The 22722-nt window shown below is 38.5% G+C and overlaps 1 protein-coding gene across 2 annotated transcripts in view; it reads right to left on the bottom strand.

The window, feature by feature from the left end:
* Positions 1-12999, bottom strand: part of LOC149398055 (uncharacterized) — an 86685-nt gene extending 73686 nt beyond the window's left edge. Inside the window, exons 1-2 of one of the 2 annotated variants that reach the window (XR_016296905.1) lie at positions 12907-12999; positions 12721-12806 (exon numbers count right to left, since the gene is read on the bottom strand). The gene's annotated coding sequence lies outside the window, so the exon portion shown is untranslated. The remainder of the gene's footprint in view (positions 1-12720; positions 12807-12906) is intronic. The other variant, XR_016296903.1, reaches the window with a different exon arrangement.
* Positions 13000-22722: the final 9723 nt, after the last annotated feature.

Raw genomic sequence — 22722 nt, 5'->3', positions numbered from 1 at the left:
ATCAGCTATATTTGGTATAATACATAGAATACAAGACCGCGAACTATATCATTTAAACCCAAAATAATATGACCTATCAATGGTCAATTTATATCCGAACTTTTTAGTTGCTTATCCTAACCTTATTTGGTTACGTTAGTTTTTGATCCTTGGGTCACTGAAGAGCCAAATTGTGACAACAACATAACTCACACATCAAAACCTGTAGAATCAATCACATATTATGTATGGCTGCCTAATTCTCAACACTGAATTAGGACCATTGTTTTAGAATCTTGAATAAATAAATAAATGAGTGAATAAATTTAAATAGCATATGGTCATGAAATCCCATCCCACCAGCGTTTTAAATCTACTTTTTCCAAAAAAATATGAACTCTCGCTATCATTATTATTACTGTTCTAGATTAACAATACGCATATATATACCAAGATGACCTTAAAACCAATCATCTTCCTTTGCTTTCGGAATTTGCTTATATAAAGTCTTCACATTCTTCCTTTTCTTTCCATTATATTTCATGTTTAAGATTTCTCCCTTTCTTTTTCCCTTTTGATGGTCCATATTGTTTCATCTGAAAAAATAAAGTAATGGTATTTGTTCCGGTCACAGGGAAAATTATGAGTAATTGATCCATTAAATTCATTAACAGTTTTGACACAGTGCTGTGATTTTCTTTGAATTCTACAATGCATAGACGTAGCTACGATGCGTGGTGCCTATTTTTATTTGAGGACTCTAGAAAAGTAATTAAAATAAAATGTTGAAATTTTAATGTAGCCAACGTTTTGAAAAAGTTTAAAAAATAGCCAATTGTAATAACTAACTGCCTAGTTGAAAAATTTATTTATTTTAGATCAATATTCATAGTTATGATTATTGATCTAAAAAAATAAATTTGGGTTAATTCAAGAAATTACCATTAAAATGTTTTTTCTTTCAAAAATACCCTCACATGCAAGGCATGTGCGAATTCTGTTAATTAACTTTACAGGACTACTTGTGCTAAAAACCAAAAGGTTAGGGATGATTTCGCTTCTTAAAAAAGTATGAGGACTAAAAGGGTTTAAAGTGTAAAAAGTTAGGGATCATTAATTGAGCCAAAAACTCTAATTAAAAACAACCAAGAAACGGGATTCAATTAAAATGTCCAAACAGAAAGAAAGAAGCTTTGTAAAGGTTTAGAGTGACCCGTTTGTCTTCGGCGGTGCGTCGGAGGAGACGAGATTAGAGAAGCGCTCATTGCCCTTCGACTCACTGTTTCAGGCTTTTTCACAAAGGAGTTCGTGAATTAAAAAGAGATTGTTTGAGGAAGAGGGCTGAGTGTTTCTCTTCTTAAACTAACGTGAGTGCATTGATTGTCATGTAAGTCAACGTCATGACTTAATTAGTGTTTATATATCAACGTCACAACCTTAGCCAACAGCCTGTCATTCCCACAAGACCCAAATCCATTGACTTAATTAGTCAACGTCACAACCTTAGCCAACAGCCTAAAGCCACGCTTGGTTACACTTACAGGCCAGCGCTACTACCTATAACTAGGGTGAGGTGACGTGGTCTTTCTATTAGAGGCTTCGAACCTATACAAAACCATGAGTATCCAAGAAAAAAACTCCATACTCATATATATGTTCTAAACATTAAAAAAAATTAGATTTCGAAAATGAGAATTGAGAAGAAAACAAATTAAACCTAGGTATTCAAATTTTGATATAATATTTCATATTAATTTTTGAAGCTCTATATGTAAAGAAATTCATAACAATTCTATGGAGAACCATACCCACTATCACGACCTCTAAGCTTTGATTCACAAAATTAGTGTTTATGAAGGTTTTTTTTTTTTTTTTTTCGAAAGGGTGAATGAATACATTTGAATATAAGATTATTTCCTTTTTTGGTACTATAAGTTTGAACATCCCACCTTAGTGACATTGTTTTTGGGTACATAAAACTGTACTTCATATCATGCAATTTTAATTAAAACTAAATAAGAAAAAATGTCTATTATTCATCATGATGAACAATATGCATGGATAGTTGGAATCAGAGATTATATACTCTCTCTCAATAATTGGACTTGTTATTTGTTATGAGGTAGTTTTGTCCAACATTCTTTATGGGCAATCAAATTTTAGAATACACTTTTGACATTTTCAATTATTTATTTTTCGGATTTTAAGTACCTCTCATTGACTCTGGGTTTTTTTTAGGAACTCTTTGGTTTTATTGATTAGAAATTGTCACAACTAGGAGTAAAGTATGGCCACTTTCCACATTATTATCATTTTTTTTGAAAAATGGCACATCTAGGAGTAGTCATTTAAATCTGAGGTGTACATTTACAAATATGCCCTTGTCATAATTATTTCCCTCTTTCCATATAAACGTTCCCTATATAAACTCCTTTCTCCCGCGGCTGTTCATTTCCTTCTCCATCGAGTCATTCTACCTCTTCAACGCCTACTGAAACCGCCGCCGATTCCTTCACCGTCTTCCTCTATTTCCTTCACCTCCATCTCTGATTTCCTGTTTCTCCCACGATCTCTTCTTTTGTGGATGCATTGATACATAACCCTAAAATCGAGGCGAGCGAGTGATTAACGACCTCGGTTTGACCGTCGGTTTGAGGATGATAGGCGGTACTAAAATCGAGGTGTGTATCGACCAAACGCCACAAAGAACGCCAAAAGTGGCTCAAGAAGCGAGTATCGCGATCTAAAACGATAGAACTCGGTAGCCCGTGGAGACGATAAATCTCGCGGAAAAACAGCGAGGCGACATTGATTGCATCCGTGGTTTTGCGACACGGAATGAAGTGTGCCAATTTTGAGAACCGGTCGACGACGACGAAAATGGAATCATGGCCGCATTGCGTTCGGGGAAGGCCAAGCACAAAGTCCATGCTAAGATTGACCCACGGTTGAGTCGGCACAGGAACTGGCATGTAAAGACCCGCGTTAGTGGCCTTATCTTTGGCGAGGTGGCAAGTGCGACACCGAGTGACGAAGCGAGTGACGTCTTTCCGTAGAGACGGCCAAAAATACTAGTCCGCAACGAGTTGTAAAGTGCGATCGCGGCCGACATGACCCTCGTTGTGGAGGTCACGGATAATCTTAAGACGAAGACTACCCTCCGGAATACAAAGTTGTGTGTGACGGAAAAGAAAACCCTCGGACCACGAGAATTCTCCTTGTGCGCCGGTGTTGATGCGCTGAATCACGGTCGAAAAGAACGGGTCGCCGGCGTAAAGTTCGGTCAGTACGTCGAAGCCGGGAACTTCGACTCGGAGTTCGGTGAAGAAAGCATGACGACGACTCAACGCATCAGCCACACGATTCAAGATTCTCGCTTTATGCTTAATGGAAAATGTAAACTGTTGGAGAAATGAAATCCAAGAAGCATGGCGTGAAGATACATTGTCTTGTGTTCCGAGATGTTTCAACGCGTCATGATCGGTGTAAAGAACGAACTCCTTGTGAAAGAGGTAATGGCGCCAATGATGAATGGCGCGCACAATTGCCAGTTTTGATGCACTCGGTGATAGGCACCATTATCGAGCTAAAGTGTGGAATAAAGCACCGATAAAATGACGCGAGGCCGTGGAAACTCCGAACGTCGGTGACGGCCCAAAAAGACGTCGGTGATAGCTTGTATTTTTGAATCATCGACACTCAAGCCCTCGGAAGAAATGACATAGCCCAAAAAGACGACTCGGTCGGTGAAGAACACACTTTTTCCGATGGTGGCATAAAATGAGTTACTGCGAAAAACATTAAGGAATTCGCGGAGGTGTTGATAGTGTGACTCTGGATTAGCGCTATATATCAAGATATCATCGAAATAAACGACGACAAATTTATCGATGATAGGACGTAGCGCTTGGTTCATCACACGCATGAACGTGCTCGGAACGTTGGACGATCCGAACGGCATGACTAGCCACTCGTAAAGGCCTTCACGAGTCTTGAAGGCGGTCTTCCACTCATCGCTGGGTCGGATACGGATTTGGTGATACCCGCTCTTTAAATCCAACTTGCTAAAAATTTGTGCCCCACTTAGTTGGTCGAGTAGATCGTCGAGACGCGGAATAGGAAAATGGTAGCGAACCGTTATCTTATTTATAGCGCGGCTATCAACACACATACGCCACGTGCCGTCTTTTTTTGGCGTTAATAAAGCGGGAAACGCGCATGGGCTAAGACTCTCATGAATGTGACCCTTTTGGAGCAACTCTTCAACTTGTCGCCTTAGCTCTTCGTGTTCAGCGGGACTCATGAGGTAATGGGCACGATTGGGAAAGCGTCGAGTCGGGCATGAGATCAATACGATGTTGGATGTCACGAAGAGGGGCAAGTTTGGCAGGAAGCTCGGACGGAAACATATCGCCGAATTCGGCGACCAAGTCTTTGGCGGGCGCGGGAATGGGCACCGGAGGGGCTGTTTCTTTGCCGATGAGAGCGAAAACTACGCTCGTGTCGGTGAGCTCGACCTTGAAGGCGGCGCGGGATAAGAGAATGGTGGTGAGGCGCCGCGACAGGGTTATAGCGGGGTTAGACAGTAAGAGCACAATTTTCTTGCCACCAAAATAAAAATTGTGCGTGTTGGCTAGACCGTCGTGAATCATGTGACGGTCGAATTGCCATGGCCGGCCTAATAAGAGATGACAAGCGTCCATGGCTACGACGTCGCACAAGACTTCGTCGCGGTACGTAGAGCCAACCGAAAAACTCACAGTGACACGCTGAGAAACCAAAACATCGGTTCCGGTTTGAAGCCACGACAACTTGTACGGCTTTGGGTGTTTTTTGGCGTCGAGCCCCAATTTCTTCACAACCTCTTCAGCGATGACGTTCTCACAACTATCGGAATCAATCACGAAACGGAAAATTTTGTCGCCAATTGTGCATGACGATTGGAAAATATTATTGCGGAGCCATCCATCGTCACGACTCGAGGGAGCGAGAAAATTTCGGCCGAGGACGAGCGCGTGACCAACATCACCGGTCACTTCTTCAATCTCATCAGTTGCTTCTACATCATCGTCGTAGATCGGGTCGCCAAAATTTTCATGTGTATCATCGGCGAATAAACCACGGCGTTGATTTTGCGGGCAATTATTTCGGCGATGGCCTGGTTCGCCACAACCAAAACAACGAAGGCCACCTCCCAAGGCCGGTGGTGGGGGTGGGTTTACACCGGGAACAGAGGGATTCGCGGCAGCTGGGTGTGCGCGGGGAGCTGCGGGTAGGGGATGGGCGTTGCGGGGTTGTAGTGGTGGTGGAGCGGTGTTGTAGGAGCGGCGCGATTGTTGCTTCTCGATCGCGAGTGCGCGTTGATGCGCTTCGGCCACGGTAAGCGGATCAAACATATTGAGCATATCTTGAATTTGAACACGAAGCCCTCCGATGTAACGCGATACGGTTTGTTCCGGTGTCTCGTCGATCTCTACGCGTGCAAGGAGCATGAAAAATTCGTAGAATAATTAATCTGTTACGGACCTCGTACCTTGGCGGAGGTTTTGGAGAGTTTGGTACAGAGTGCGCGCGTAATTATAGGGAAGGAAGGCGGAGCGCATGTGTTTCGCCAATTTTTCCCAAGTGACAATTTTTGGTTTTCCGGATTGGGCGCGTTGCGTCTTGGTTTGTGTCCACCATGCGGCTGCACGTCCACGGAAACGGGTGGCGACGAGGGATGCTCGTCGGTGTTCGGGGACCGCCTTGAATTCCAAAACTTCTTCAACGGCCGCGAGCCAATCAAGGAACTCATCGGCGTTGACGTTACCGTGGAACTCCGGGATCTCCATTCTGAACGAGGACTCCCAACGCGAGTCGTTCTCCACCATATCGGCGCGCGGACGAGCCGGGGGCTGAACGGTGGGGTTCGGTCCGAACGGGTTGTCGTCGTCGGTATCGGATCCGTCAAGAGGGGCGGGCTGTGCTTCGGGTCGCTGTTGCATAAGCGCTTCGACGGAACGGGTCAGGGCCTCCAGCTGTTGACGGAAACCTGCGAATTCTTCATGTCTATACACGTCCTCCAAATCAGCATCACGATCGGGAAATCCTCCACGTCGACCTCGGCACGCCATAGCGATGGTGGGGATGATCGAACCTGGCTCTGGTACCAACTGATGTAGGTTAACGTATATAAGAAGGAGAGGAAACGCTAAAGATCAAGAATGATCAATTTTCTTATAATTGTTTTTTTTAAGATACTGCCGATTACAAATAAGTGTGCTAATATTTATAGTCTACAATCAGGAAAGGAAACCGCACATAAAAACGTAAATAAATTAATGACAGCAAATGAAAACTGAAAAGGAAATAAAACCATTACAATAAATAAATAAAAACTGAAAAGGAAATAAAGCCACAACTAATGCAATATTAATGCTCAATAAGCGTTGCATCACATTGACTCTCTGGTTTTTTTTAGGAACTCTTTGGTTTTATTGATTATAAATTGTCACAACTAGGAGTAAATTATGGTCACTTTCCACATTATTATCCTTTTTTGAAAAATGGCACATCTAGGAGTAGTCATTTGAATCTGAGGTGTACATTTACAAATATGCCCTTGTTATAATTATTTCCCTTTTTCCATATAAACGTTCCCTATATAAACTCCTTTCTCCCGCGACTGTTCATTTCCTTCTCCATCGAGTCATTCTACCTCTTCAACGCCTACTGAAACCGCCGCCGATTCCTTCACCGTCTTCCTCTATTTCCTTCACCTCCATCTCTGATTTCCTGTTTCTCCCACGATCTCTTCTTTTGTGGATGCATTGATACATAACCCTAAATAATTTACCCCCAAATCGCAAACCCCCAAATCGCGAATCCCAAATCCCAAATATCAAACCCGAAAAGGATTTTGCTATGTAACTAATTTAGTTATGTTAGTGTTTTTTTTCATGTATAGAGTTGGACCAGATAAGTGGCAGAGGATTTTGTGGGGCAGTTCAACTTCAACTTCCACGAGAACGTTACTTCGTTTGTTGAAGAAGTTGCCATGTCGAAACATGAATCAGACTTGTTTAGAGAGTCATGCTTTGGTCATTTTTTGGAGATGCCCTCGATAACCCGCTCCTCTAAGATCATCAGTAATCTTATGCTGAGGACAGATTACTTTGACGGACTTCCAAAAGCAGAGGACATATTACATATAGAGATTGGAGGCATCCCTAGGGAGTTCATCAGGGAAGATTTCAGCCTTATCACAGACCTGCGAGTAGATGACTCCAACAAGGCGACGACCAACGAGTACGACGAGATTGCAACGGGGGTCTATTTGTTGAAACCTTCAAGCAAGGGGCACTTGCCACACGGGGCAACATTGCAGCACTCATCAAGGACATCAAGGACTGGAATGACGTTGAGAAGCGAGTTCGATTTTTTCTTCTCCACTTCCTCTACAATGTGCTTCTCCCGGGCCAACGAATAGTTGCCATGAAGAACAAATCATACATAAAGATGGTTGATGATCCGGCAACATTCAACGGATTCCCCTGGGGAAATGTTGTATGGGATCACTTCAAGTTGATCGTGAGGAGTTTTGTGAAGAAAGCTGCCAACCTAACTAGCCCATCAGAAACCAAGAATGTCCATTTGGACGCTTTTCTGCTGCCTTTGCAGGTATAGGCGTACGAGTGTATACCCAAATTGGAGTCTTTGGGTTTATGCACAGTACTGAAAGACGATGCTAGACCATTGATTCTGCGATGGTCTTCTTCCTCCAGAGTATACGAATCTGCATTGCAGTCCATTCGGTTACAAGATGTACCATAATTTAGATTGCAAAATAATTTGTTAGACACGCAGATTCTAAAAACTTTTTTTTAATGTTTCCCAGGTTGATTTTAGAGCCATTTGGAGTGACATCGTACAACCCCCCTCAGCCCGACTTAACCATTGGTCGCACTCGAAAGAAATTGAAACTAATTTAGAGATTTTAGTTACGTGTATGTAACTACTATAGATTTTAATTACGTGTATGTAACTAATTTATAGAATTTAGTTACATGTATGTAAAATTTATAGATTTTAGTGACGTGTATGTAACTAATTTATAGATTTTAGTTACGTGTATGTAACTAATTTATAGATTGTAACTAATTCAGGTAGTTATGTTCCTTTATTTCATGAGAGATTAGCAAATCTGGAGAAAGAGTTCAGTAACATGCAAACTGAACACCTTCTCGGCACAAAAGGCTACGAAGTATGACGTGAAGTATGTCATGGATTTCATCGAGAGATCAAAAGGATTTCAGAGGACATGAAGTATGACGTGAAGTATGTCATGGATACGCTGAACACCTTCTCGGCACAAAAGGCTGCGAAGCAAAAGCTTATGGAGGACTAGGCAGAGAAGCTGTTAGAGGAGAGAATGAAATGTGACCAGGAGAAAGAGAAAGAGAAAGAAGAGCAACAACAAAAACAACAACAAGAGGAAGAAGAGAGAGAAGAGAAAGAAGAGCAAGAAGAAAAGGAACAAGATAAAGAAAAAGATGGGAAAAAAGAGATAGCAGTGGAGAAAGAGAAAGAAGAAGAAGAAGAAGAAGAAGAAGAAGAAGAAGAAGAAACAAATAAAAACAAGAAAGTGGAACAAGCAAGTGAAGAGGAAGTAGAAGAAAACAGAGGAAGAGAAGAAAAAGGGAAAGAAAGAAGAAGATGAAGGAGAAGAAAAAAAGAAAGAAGAAATAACAGAGGAAGAGAAAAAAGAGGAGGAGTTGGTTACGAAGTGCAAAGATGATTCTGTACAAAAAAAGACGACGATGAAGTGGACAAAAATGGAGGGAACCACCAAGACGCCCGTAAGACACACATCGATGAAGGACTGAGCAGGACATAAGAAGAAAAAACAACTGATAATGAGGGTCCCATTGGTGGTGGTGAAGGTAAAGGTAAAGGTCCCAATGAAGCGTCGGACTCAGACGACAACGACAGTGATGACGTATCGGCCACACTAGGACCTCTTCGCTCGCCTCAACCATATTCTTATGGAGGGGTTGAGTCTTATGGCATGTCGGATACTGAATGTAATTTCATTGTACCCGAAAGATCTCAAACAGTGGATGGAGATGCGTCTGAGGTGATCTCTGACCGGGTGATTTCCCTTTGTGACTCCCCGGAAAGAAAATCACGTGTAAGGCGAACGCCAATACTCTTTACCCCAACAATAGAGCCGAAGATCTACTCAAAATTCACGAGAAGGTGTTCCAAACCTTTAAAGCATCCACTGGCGGACCCTTTCGCGTCCCCGAATGATGGCGATGTGACAGTAATGCAGGATTGTTTTTTGAAGGGATTAAGGAAGTAAGTCTCTTTTTTTATTTTCTGTTTGAGGATGAATGAATGGTGGTTATTAATTTTTGTTACCATTAATATATTTGATAAACAGGGTTGTTGACGATGACCTTATGTACACCAAAATAGAAGAACTAGGGCCAAGGGCGTTTGATTTTCGTGTAGAGGTCATTTCACATAAGACTTGGTTCTACAAGATCTGGCATCGTTGCTTCCCTAGCGAAAGATTTTTTCGTACTTACTACGAAAGTGCGTGTAATCAATTAGTTCTGGAATCAATCATTATGTGAGTGAACATTAATCTTCTTTCAGGAAGTATGGATTTCGTATATGTGAATCACTTTCCGCTCGGATCATATCCCGAATTCTCAAGAAATAAGTATTTAAGCATCTTCAAGTAGTCATTAACGAATGAGTCAAAGAACCCGATAATATAACCTAAAAATCTGTGATCACTTCAGGATTTAGATCAAGTCTCATTGTGACCATCATAGCGACCTCGATTAGTGTGCCGTAACGATACTTAAACGACACATCAACAACCAAAGTTTTTCCAGGTCATACACATACCAAATGTGTAGAATCACTACACAAAAAGGCCCTTTAACTAGTCTTTAAACGTAGTCTATATAGTTTCTCTACGGTTTTTTTTTCAGGCGTCTATCGCACCAGAGTCTTTCCACTTTGCATAAGACTTCGTTTTATTGCCGTAGTTTCTTATACTATCCAAAACCGTAGAGAAACTATACTACGATATTTACATGTAGTTTAAACTGAATCACTACGTTTTTTACCATGTAGTTTTTTATTGCTTAATTAATTTATATACTATATGACTACATGGTTATAATGTAGTCTTTTATTGTTTACTACCAATTTTTGTTGTAGTTGTATCGTACAACTACTTTGATTATCTGTAGTCTGTAGTGTTTACTTATCTTGTAATCTAAGACTACGATTATAAATAGTAGTTTATGGATCTCTTTTTATTATAAATTTTATTTAAAAATTCAATTTTTCTATTAAAATACATGCTAAAATAAATTCAAAACACAACAAAACAAAATACAATATTGTTGATGTCGAATTCTTGACCGATCAACAATCACAAAATAACAATATGCTTATGTTTGATTTTATTTAGTGAGGGTTTCAGAAGACGTTGTATAAGAAACTATTATGAAAATGAAATGATATAATAAGAAGAAAATAAGAATAAACTTTATTGATCGTGAAACTGGGTTTACAAAGGGGGACGAAGTGACGAGATCAAGATGACGATCTCAAGACTGTAAACAATACGAATATAAGAAATGATGGGTTGAGAGTTGGAATTGTAATCTTGCGTGTGTGAAAATCGACATCGGATCTTCTATTTATAGACGAGGCGGAGCTTCTTCGTTGAAGATACGTACTGATTGATCTGTCTTCCTCGCCAGGGTTGGAGTCGTCTCAGATCCGGTCTTCGAGGCGAAGTCTCCTCTTTGATTGACTGATTCTTCTGGCCAAGTGGACGTGGTCGAGCTAGAAAGCGTGACTGGACTTGGGCCGATCTGTCGAGATCAAACTGGACCCAAAATTGATTCCGTGGGCCGATCTACAAAATGGATAATGGGCTTTGATCGAGCCGAAGCCCATTTGAGATAAATATTTTAAATAATCGAATTTTTTTATCACCCCCACAAATATATACTCTCATATTTAATAAAATCATTATGAAAAGTCATTTACAATTTATAAAGGCATGCAAACAATGCACACAATTTACTTAGTCAGACAATGAGATATAGCATTACATGTTCTTAGGCTGAGAAGAGAACCTATAAAATAAAACAAATAAAACAAAGGTTGAGAATCGGATCTGTGGGCGGGGACAAGAATCTGCATCATTACACAAAGATGAATACCCGAAGATCGCCGGCGGGGGTGGGATTCTGCATCATTACACACACAATACTCACACTCAATACACATATAGATCAGTACACACACATCACACACACACACACACACACATATATATATATATATATATATATATATATATATATATATATATATAGTGATGATAGCACACATACAGCTTAGGTCCCAACGATTAATCAAACATCGGCGATATGGACCAAAAATAGGAAAAGGGATCATAATATTAAATTGAACCAGAAACAACCAAATTCAGAATCAAAATGAACTTGAATCAATATTATCTAATATCAACTCAATCATTTAATACTCAAGTTCTATTTCTCACGTGAACTAATTTCATAGCAAGAATACTTTAAGCTGGTGTTTCTTCTCAAAACTATATCTGAACAAGAAATTACCTCAAATGAGTTGTTATCTTTAGCTAGCTCAGCCTCCATGGGCGCTCAATAGTGCCTTTTGAAAGCCTACAAACCACAAAAGAAAACAATAATTGTAATCCAGAATAGATAATCATCAACTAGATTTGAAATCACCACAAAAGCACACAATATCCTGCACAACACATGTAATAAGTTCTACAAGTTGCATATTATTACCAACACCATTGATACCTTCTGAACACTTGGACCAGCCATAACACAACAGAGATTACTTACAACGGGTCCACGTCTCATCTTCACCCGTGTCCACGTCTCTGAGCTTGCCAGAAACCCCCGCGTTACTTCGTCACAAAAGGAAACACGGGACAAAGCAGGGTTTTGTTTAGCGAAACAAAACCAACAACAATTAACTTCACAAACACATCTAGACGAACGCTGGTCCGGCGCAACCGGCCACAGATCCTTCCGAAGCTCCTCAAAAACCTATCCACAAACACAACTCTCTCTCAACTAATCAAAATTCAGCAGAGCTTTAATCACAAAAAAATGAAGAAGGACGAGAATCGTAATGAATTGAAAGTGAACTCGCACTCGGAGGCTGGAAGGAGAAACCTGGAGATGGCGTCGTGAGAGAGGCCGTCTTTGGCGGTGGCGAGCCCAATCGGCGATGCTCGTACACTTATATCAACCTGTCACCAAGCCTATCCAACCAGCTACCGATCCTCAAACACAACCACATATCACAAAACAAACATAAACAATTCACATGATCATAATTGATAACCATTCAGAATCCTCACAAATCTGAAGTACCCAAATCAATCCAAATCCGAGCAAGCAAGTCTAAAAATCCGAAATTGAACACGTGAACATCCAATTCAATAACCGAGACCTAATCCTTAATCTAGAGGTTCAACCTTTATAACATGAAAACCCCCAAATCCATTTTCCAATTTTCGGCGAAAACAAGAGCAGTAATCAGAAATTAAATCATAGAGCGCACACAACCAAAGAATACACGAATCCAAATCACCATTAATCCATGAAAACAATCTGAAACCCTAAAATCGGAGTAAAGAGAAGAAATAAGTATGAGGTTTCTTACCTCATGACGATCAGAAAATTGGCGCGCTAAACCTCTTCCTCATCCACAACTCGCGCCTTCAAACCTTGAAGAAAATTGAACCCAAACTATCAATCCCGACACAAGAAGAAGGAGAAGAACGACGAAGAAGAAGAACAGGGAACGAGAAGAACAGAGAAGATGAAGAGAATGAGGCGAAGAACTCACCTTCACACCCCGGCAACAAAGAAAAGCTCCGACAAACTCTCTCTCTCTCTCTTCCTCGGTTTCTCTATTGGTTCGCGGTGGGCTGATTTTTTTTTTTCCAACTCAAAAGTTGGGATTTGCTAAATAGACAAGGTTTTGTAAATATTAAGTAAATAGCCACTCGGATGACGTGGCCCAATTAGATATTTTTTCAATTCCGAAATCTGTCCTTTTAGAGTTTTGAATTCTGAAAATATTTGAAATTTGAATTTTTTAGGCTTTCCAGAATTTTAAATTTGAACTGGCCGAATTTATGTGTGTACACGATTTAGTTGTTTAATTATTTCATTATATGTAGCAACTGAATTAATGTGGCTGTGCATTGTTATTTTGTTTCCTTATATATTTGATTTTTATTCCTTATTTATTGTTTTGATTATTTCTTTACTTTTTAGTTTGATTTTCCTTAATAGTCGCTATATTGATCTTCCTTATTTACTCTGAATGAATCAGGTCCGTATTCTTTTCTTTTTTTTTTGAAATTTTAGGCTATTTTCGCACAGGTTTTCAAAAATTACTATTGCATTTACGTATATTTACTATCACTGTTATGTTGCAGTTAAGCTTTTTGAAAGTCAATGGCTGGAAAACCATAATCTATTGTCAGGTGGTGTAAATACAGAATGTAATCAACATGATTTACAAATTGTTTTCGGTAGACGGCGTTATTGTGAGCGTCTTATTTCTTACGGCAGTTATTTTTGTTCTCGCCGTCGTGGTTGAGTCATATTGACCATGTTTGCAGTAAATACGCGTTAATATTCCAATTTCATTAGATATAACAAATTCATAACTTGACATATTCAGCTGTAAATACATGGAAATATCTTCGTCACAATTTTTTAATTGACATTTTCGACAGTAAATACACGTTTTAACAAAGAAACAATAACATATAAAATACTTAGACATCATATTCCTTTTCAACAACATCACACCTAAGTCATTGACATCTACATGCACACATTTTTCCTTTTAATTAGACCACAAGCCATATTTAACTCGTCCACTAGTAAATACACACAAGTCATTGACATATTATGCAGTAAATATATGAATCTTTATCCTAAAGGAAGATGACTAACAAAAAATCCATGTTTTTCAAAAATCGAACCCAAAAACCCAGATTTATCTTTCCATCATGTGAAAATCTTTGTCGGAAATTAGTAAAACCCCTTTATTCCATAACCGCTACAAAAAAAATCATGTTTTCCTTGTTTTATTGTGTAAATCGATGAAGAAAAATTGTAAATACGAGTTACAATAGGAAGAAATCTATACATGCATACCAGATTGAGATTTAATGGCCAAAATTGCTCGTCGGGGAAGATGAATAGAGTTCGTCGGGGAAGGGTGAAGCGTTTTTGGAAAACTTTTGGGAGAAATTTTTTTTATATGACCGAGAGATATGCGGTTATGAAGGTAAACGGTTTCAAATAAATGTGATTAATGTCCTCAATTCTCGGAAATCTCGATATCAATTTAATTTTTTTTAGTAAGCAGGTTTGACGATTAGGCTGGAAAATATTTGGGTATTTCTGTAAATTTGGACGTGTATTAAATGACAACTGGCTATTTACTTAGTATTTACAAAATCTTGGCTATTTAGCAATTTTAAAGGTTTGAATTGGCTATTTTGCTAAATTACCTTTTTTTTATCGAGCGTAAAAATTTCCTTGTGTAAAGTCATAGTGTTTTATATTTCTATACTTGTCATTTTTTTTTGTTTTTCATATAACTCGCCTAAATGAAAATAAAAATGAAAAGTTTGGAGGTAAAGATTCTCAATAGGATTGGAAGAATAATGAACAAAATTAATTTGTCACTACTCGAACGATCGACAAACAATAACAAGATCAATTCCCTCAAGGAAATTGAAAAAACGAGTCAGAGAGAGATAGCAATACAAAGGACAAGGACAATTAAACGATAAAGTTTAATATGTCATTCTCCGAAAAACAAGAAACTATAAACGAAGTCAAGAAACCCTTGATGAACTTACAGGAGCTTGAGAAAAAGATTACCAAACAATTGGCGGATCTACGAAGTGATTTTGCCAAAGACATGAAGAATATCCTAAACAAACACGAGATGGAGATGAAGAACTATATCGAAACAGCAGCAGCCAAGGTCATCAAGGAAGGAGAAGACTGCAAATGCCGGGAACAGTTTAAAAAACTCTTGGACGCATTCAATGGGAGAGCTGTCAAAACAGCGCCGGATCAATACAAACAAAGGGAAAGCATACCGGAACCATCTTCCCTACCAAGAAGGAAGGAAAAGGTATCATTCCCAGAGGAAGACCTTGAAGAAGAACCAAGGACGAGATATATAGGTCAAAAACAACCCATAAGGGAAGCAGTACAACCATTCGTATTCGGTTATACTAGGTACCCACAGAGATAGAAAAATGAATTTTTCTATAGAAGAAACAAATAGCCAACAACCTCTGGACGAAGATTTACTCAAAGAAATAGAGGAACATTTCAATGAGCTAAACATCGATTCATCAGCCTCTGATGTAGGATCAGAACCAGAAGATATCCCGGAAACATCTACCAAGCAACGAATATTCACGGATAGAACGGCAGAATCAGGAGCAACGAGTGCAAATTCCCCAGAAGAAATCCCACGAGAAGAAAGAAGAAGACCCACGACCACTTCAGGACCTACTAGGACGCAAAATATCCCAGTAGAAAAAATACCCGAAGGAATAACGAATACTAGAGCTTTGAATCTCGATTGTGGATCTGATCAAGAGCAAAATATCAGAATCCAGAAATGGTACAATGAGATGAAAGTACTAGTATACGCAAATGAATACCTAAGCAGGGTTACGAATGACCCAAAGGCAATTAGGGAGGCCATTATGGTAACATTAACAGGAAATGTTGCCAGATGGGCGAAATACCTTGTTTTCCCCATAGACTTGGACAGAAGCGGAATCGAATACTTAGAAGCATTCGTTCAGGCTTTATACCAAGAATTCTTAGGAAAAGATTATAACGCTTTTCTAGAAGAAGCAAATAGCATTGAACAACAAGAAGCAATCTTCAGACTAGACAACATGAGGCTCTGCAACCTCTGTGAGCTAGAAGCATTTATATGCGAATACCTGAAGAACTACTACAAAGTAAGCGACCGAACGCTACAGCCCAGGTATAGAGATCTTATATTTGATAAGATGCCACACGGTTTTGGGATAAACCTAAAGGCAAGTTTCCCAAATTCGACCTATCCCCAAACAATCGGAGGGGCTATTAGATCGATAAGGGGAAAACTTCTCATGACCTGTAAGGAAATAACGGAAAAGAAGAAAGTCAGGAAGGCTATAAAGAAAGGATATTGTTGTGAAAAACAGGAATTCACAATAAAAGATTTTGGATGTAGGAAACAAAAAGAAAAAAGAAGAGAACCATCCAAGAACTATTACTACAAAAAACCTTACAACAAATACGGAAATAAGAAGTACCGAAGATTCAAAAAATACTCCACAGAAAGGTACAAAAAGGATTTCAACAATTCATATAGGAAGCCCCAATTCAGAAAGAAATTCTTTAAGAAAAAACCTGAATGGAAGAAAAAACCCCCATGCCCGAAAGGAAAGGGAAAGGACTGTAGGTGTTGGCTCTGTAATGAGCAAGGACACTATGCAAACGAATGCCCGGTAAGAGCAACCCGGCAAAACAACCAAAACTGGAAAAATAAAATAAAATATCTAGAAGAATTAAGAATGCTAGATATGTACCCTATAGAAGACAATCAAATAGAAGAAAAAGAAGAAATTTTCTATGTAGACTATTCAGAATCAGAAGAGGAAACTACAGATGAGGAAATTAGGGTCAGTCAAGAATCCACGGGATCCTCTTCACAAGAAAGCGAAGAAGATGGATAGAATCCATAGTGTACATAACATCACAAACCCAAACTCAATCTACATACCAATAGGATTAAAACACAAGGGACACAAGAAATTTCACGTACATGCCCTAATAGATACAGGAGCGTCTTTATGCATAGCCTCCAAACACATATTCCCGGAGTCAGCATGGCAAGACACTAAGAAAACCCTAGTAGCAAAAATTGCCAATGGAGAAAGCATAGCGATCACAAAATGTATTGAAAACCAAGAGGTTGAAATACAGGGAATGGAATTCATGATTGATAAGGTATATCAATTTGAATCAGGATTGGATTTTATAATAGGAAACAATTTCCTATTAAAACACCAACCTACCATTCAGACCAATGATCACTTTATCTTGACAAAAGATAAGTCAAGAATATGCATACCCAAAGTCAGAGAAGCCAAGAAAATCGGACGACAAGATTTTCTTAAAGACTACAGGAAAAACAAAAATGTAAAAACTGAAAACATCGCCGTTTTAGAGCAAAACGACAACAGTTTTTGGGACGCATTTGACGAAGAATGTCATTTGTTCCTTAACAAATGCCAAGAAGAAAATGAGATTGAGGAGCTATTCGAGAAGCTTTGTTCAGAAAACCCTCAGGATCAATCGATCAAACGAAAGAAATTCCAAGCCAAGATTGAGCTTAAGGAAGAAGATGATACGATTGACCAACCACCAAGACGAGTCAACCAGGAAGATACAGAAATCTTCAAGAAAGAAATCGACAAACTTTTATCCCAAGGACTGATAGAAGTATCAAAAGGACGACATAGTTCACCAGCCTTTTACGTCGCAAAAAAGGATACGACAGACAAGAGGCTAGTCATTGACTATAGAGAAGTAAATGAAAAAACCAAAATGGATGCTTATAAAATCCCACATAAGGAGGATTTGCTTAGCTACATAGGAGGTAAACAACATTTCTCATCGATCGATTGCAAGTCAGGATTCTGGCAAATACAGCTGCATCCCGATTCAAGAGCAATCACAACATTCAGCTGCCCACAAGAACTATTCCAATGGAACGTACTACCATTTGGATTAAAGCAAGCACCAGGTATTTTCCAAAGATTCATGGATGAAACCTTTAAACCTTACACTCAATTTTGTTGTGTATATATAGACGATGTATTAATCTATTCCGATACTTTAGATCAACACTATAAAGATGTAAAATTCGTTTTACATTTATGTGAAAAAGATGGAATTATCCTTAGCAAGAAAAAATCAGTTTTCATCAAACAGGAAATTGATTACTTAGGACTAACCATCAAACAAGGAAATTACACCTTACAACCACACATTCTTACAAAGATATATGAATTTCCAAGTAAGATTAGTGATAAAAAGCAATTACAAAGATTTTTAGGAATTCTTACTTATGCTGAGGGATATATTAAGAATCTTTCAGAAATAAGAAAACCTTTACAAACAATGTTGAAAGAAGACTACAAGTGGAATTGGAAAGAATCCGATACCAAGTATATTGACGGAGTCAAAATAAAAATTCTAAAAAATATACCAAATCTACATTTCCCAAAACCCAATGATATTATGATCATTGAAACAGATGCTTCGGACCAATACTGGGCCGGATGTCTAAAAGCTTACACAGGAGAAAAAGCTTTTGAAGAATTAAAAAATTCAAAGGGAAAAATACACAAAGAAGAACAGTTGTGTAAATACACGAGTGGATCCTTCTCTGGAGCCACCTTGAATTATCATTCGAATGAAAAAGAATTATTAGCCATTTTAAAGACGGTTAAAAAGTTTGAAATACACATAATTCAAAAACCTTTCTTAATAAGGACAGATAACAACAATCTAACTTATTTTAAGAAAATGAAGTTTGACAAAAGATCTGCAAGATCCAGGTCCAGATGGATACGATGGCAACTTGAACTAGCCGAGTATCAATACGAAATTAACCACATTGCAGGCATTGACAATTCTTTACCAGATTGTCTGACACGCGAATGGAGACCAGGGGATTAGGTTTATAATAACCAACAATGTCCGAATAATTATGGGTAATAATAAACCCAAATATATATATAAAAAGAGGTCATATACGATCCACCGAGAAAACGGTATAAAACAGGACAAGGATAAGTCTATAAAAACCCTCGATACAAATGAAAATTGGTCGGGAATCTCCTCACATGACGGTGAGAAAGAGTCTAATACAGGTATACTTTCCAAACGCAGGAAACAAACTACAAACATGGAAGAACTCAAACTAAAGCGGGAACAAGCCATAGAAGACTACGAAGAATTTATGATAGAAGCCAACAACAAAAGAAGAGCACTGATACAAAAGATACACCGCCTAGATGGAAAGATAGGAACACCCCTCACTCTTTTCAGAATGTTTGAAATACCCCAAGAAGGAGTAGAATCAAGCACAGCTTCAAACCTAACCCAGACAAACACTGAACAGAAAAAACCAGTGGACCAGAAAGAACCAACCCTTCTGACCCCAAGTGATTTCCAAAAGCAAATAGACCAAATTAGAAAAATAACCAGTTTCTCTAGAATCATCGAAGAAGAACGAGACTATAAACAGGCCTTAGAAAGACCCAAGCCTAGGGAAGAAAAAATCCTTAGACCAAAGTTGAACCTTAGACCAGGAAACAAAAACAATCAATTTTTAAACCTTCATAGGATGAACCTTGAAGAAAAAGAAACAAAAACCCAAATACCAAAACCCACAATCCATAGTTTCTTTGAAGATGCTAACAGCATTAGGAAACTTGCAAATGGAGAAACAGCCACCGTCCAGACAACTGACGGCGCAGAGATATCACGAATAAAGACCCACAAAGGAGTCGACCCATCAATAGTAAGAAGATTCTTTGACATCGGTCTTATCACGATGATCCAAGTTTCAGAAGACGCACACGAAGTCCTACTTCTGCCAAAGGACGTAGTTAAAAATGTCCAGAAGTACCTCAGAGTCACACGAAGAAGTGAATGCGTATTAGACATCATGTCTACTATCGCAGACTGGAACGGACAACAGGAGGAATACATCAAACCTATATTCTACATCAAGATCCGACCAATGACGGCCTTGTTCACATCCAACGAACCAAAGGAGGACGTTGTCCCAGAAAAGGTAACGGAGCTCAGAACTACGGCTGCCATCAACATACTGAAAGCTATATCCAGGATCAACCTCGAAACAAAACTCAGAGCAGAATTGGTTTCAGAAAATATTCTGATAACAATAGGAAGCAAAGAAAAGATTGAAGAATCATCCATCGGACACATTTCCGATTTCCAAGACCTCATCCTAGGCAACAGCCAAAAGATGGGAGGAACCTTCACTCGCGCACTCATATGCGCAAAACTGAACGACATGGACAGCATGAGCGATCCCCCGATGGAACATCGATGCCTCTACTGCATCAGGATGAGCAAAACGTCATCAATAACATCATCCAGTGACGAAGAAACGTCGGCAACAACCCCACCAGACGACAAAGCAGAAGCCGCCAAACAAAAAGATAAGATGTGAAATACCTTATCTCCAACGTGGACCCTACCACGATAAAACGCGTCCGACGGAAGACGTTAAACTACTTATCCTTTAATTACTTTTGTCGGCCAACTGTTTAGGCCAATTACTTTTTCTTATAGCCAACTTTGGCTTTTACTTTTTTGAAGAGGCAAATGACCCTTCACTTTATTCCTCACCCCTCGCCTATAAAAGCGAGCTCTCATCTCATTTGTAAAAGGCATCCCTAATCTGAATACTACTTTTCATCCCTGTAATATTCTCTAAAATAAAATACAAGTTTTGGCATTCAGCCACCCAGATCTTTGAAATCAGACGAAAACCATATATCAATAAGGAAGAAGAAACTCTGGAAGATACCAGGAGAGTGCAGAAGCGGTAAAGTACCAAAGGGGAAAAAGCTTCGAACCACATACCGTAAGTATCCTGAGCCTCTGTTTTTCCGATATTTTTAAACATGTATGAAGAAATTATGATAGTCGTACAGAAGATATGTGAAATAGACTTTGAATCAAACATGAACACCAATAGAATGTTCAAATCCGAATTACATTCAGTTAAAAAACCTCTAATGAATAATTTAAAGGAACTCATTAATACATACAAATAACAGGAGTTATTAGAGAAAGAGAAGAAGAAAACTTAGCATGGAAAATATACTTTATAACCAAAATGATGAAAGTTTTGGAAACAATTAAAGAAAATAATTTAAAACAAAACTAATCTATTTTCAAAAATATACAAGAGGATACCTTCGAGAATTAGACTTCTAGTTTCATAACTACGAAGACTGTCTCAGGTATATAATACAAACCTCATAATGGAAACAGTTTTTGACAAATTAAACGATGTTGATTTCGAGGATAACCTTGAAATAAATGAAGAATTTGAACAGGTTTTAAGAAGAGGAATTGAAACCATAAAAATTAAACAAGAAAATTTTGAAAACGAAGTCCGACACATTTGGACAAAAGGAGAACTAAAATGTCAAAATATGTTAACAGAAAGGAAAATCGAATTTTTCATAAACATGATACAAAACATTTTACAAATAAGAAAAGAGATTATCAAAGACAAATACGACACGATATTAAAAAGATAGAGCCTGTAATTATGGACAGAACGAGCAATTATCATCCAGTAACCCTTAACAGGAATGATACTATATCTGAAACAGTAGAAAAATTTGTCAGAGGATTTTTCTTTATAGAATTCAATCAGAATTATGAAGAAGTAAAAATGACCCTAGAAAGAGCTATAATAACTAATAATGATCTAGCCAGGGGATTGACAGAAGAAGAAACTGAAACAGAAGAAATATCATACATAGAAGAAGAAGCAGCATCTAAGAATATGATTTTTAGAAGTATGATTAGAATCATGAATGAAATAAAAAAGAAACAGGAAACTCCTAAACAAGAAGTAATTGATCTTTTGTCTGTAGACTAAAGATTCTCTCAAGAATTCTCCGCTTATCCGCAGGTGAACATCCAATTCAATAACCGAGACCTAATCCTTAATCTAGAGGTTCAACCTTTATAACATGAAAACTCCCAAATCCATTTTCCAATTTTCGGCGAAAACAAGAGCAGTAATCAGAAATTAAATCATAGAGCGCACACAACCAAAGAATACACGAATCCAAATCACCATTAATCCATGAAAACAATCTGAAACCCTAAAATCGGAGTAAAGAGAAGAAATAAGTATGTGGTTTCTTACCTCATGACGATCAGAAAATTGGCGCGCTAAACCTCTTCCTCATCCACAACTCGCGCCTTCAAACCTTGAAGAAAATTGAACCCAAACTATCAATCCCGACACAAGAAGAAGGAGAAGAACGACGAAGAAGAAGAACAGGGAACGAGAAGAACAGAGAAGATGAAGAGAATGAGGCGAAGAACTCACCTTCACACCCCGGCAACAAAGAAAAGCTCCGACAAACTCTCTCTCTCTCTCTTCCTCGGTTTCTCTATTGGTTCGCGGTGGGCTGATTTTTTTTTTCCAACTCAAACGTTGGGATTTGCTAAATAGACAAGGTTTTGTAAATATTAAGTAAATAGCCACTCGGATGACGTGGCCCAATTAGATATTTTTTCAATTCCGAAATCTGTCCTTTTAGAGTTTTGAATTCTGAAAATATTTGAAATTTGAATTTTTTAGGCTTTCCAGAATTTTAAATTTGAACTGGCCGAATTTATGTGTGTACACGATTTAGTTGTTTAATTATTTCATTATATGTAGCAACTGAATTAATGTGGCTGTGCATTGTTATTTTATTTCCTTATATATTTGATTTTTATTCCTTATTTATTGTTTTGATTATTTCTTTACTTTTTAGTTTGA

The sequence above is a fragment of the Urtica dioica genome, chromosome 5 (assembly GCF_054948205.1).
Source record: "Urtica dioica subsp. dioica isolate 48M chromosome 5, U.dioica_male_clone48M_v1_H2, whole genome shotgun sequence".
Taxonomy (NCBI): domain Eukaryota; kingdom Viridiplantae; phylum Streptophyta; class Magnoliopsida; order Rosales; family Urticaceae; genus Urtica; species Urtica dioica.
This window is presented reverse-complemented; position numbering and strand designations above follow the sequence as displayed.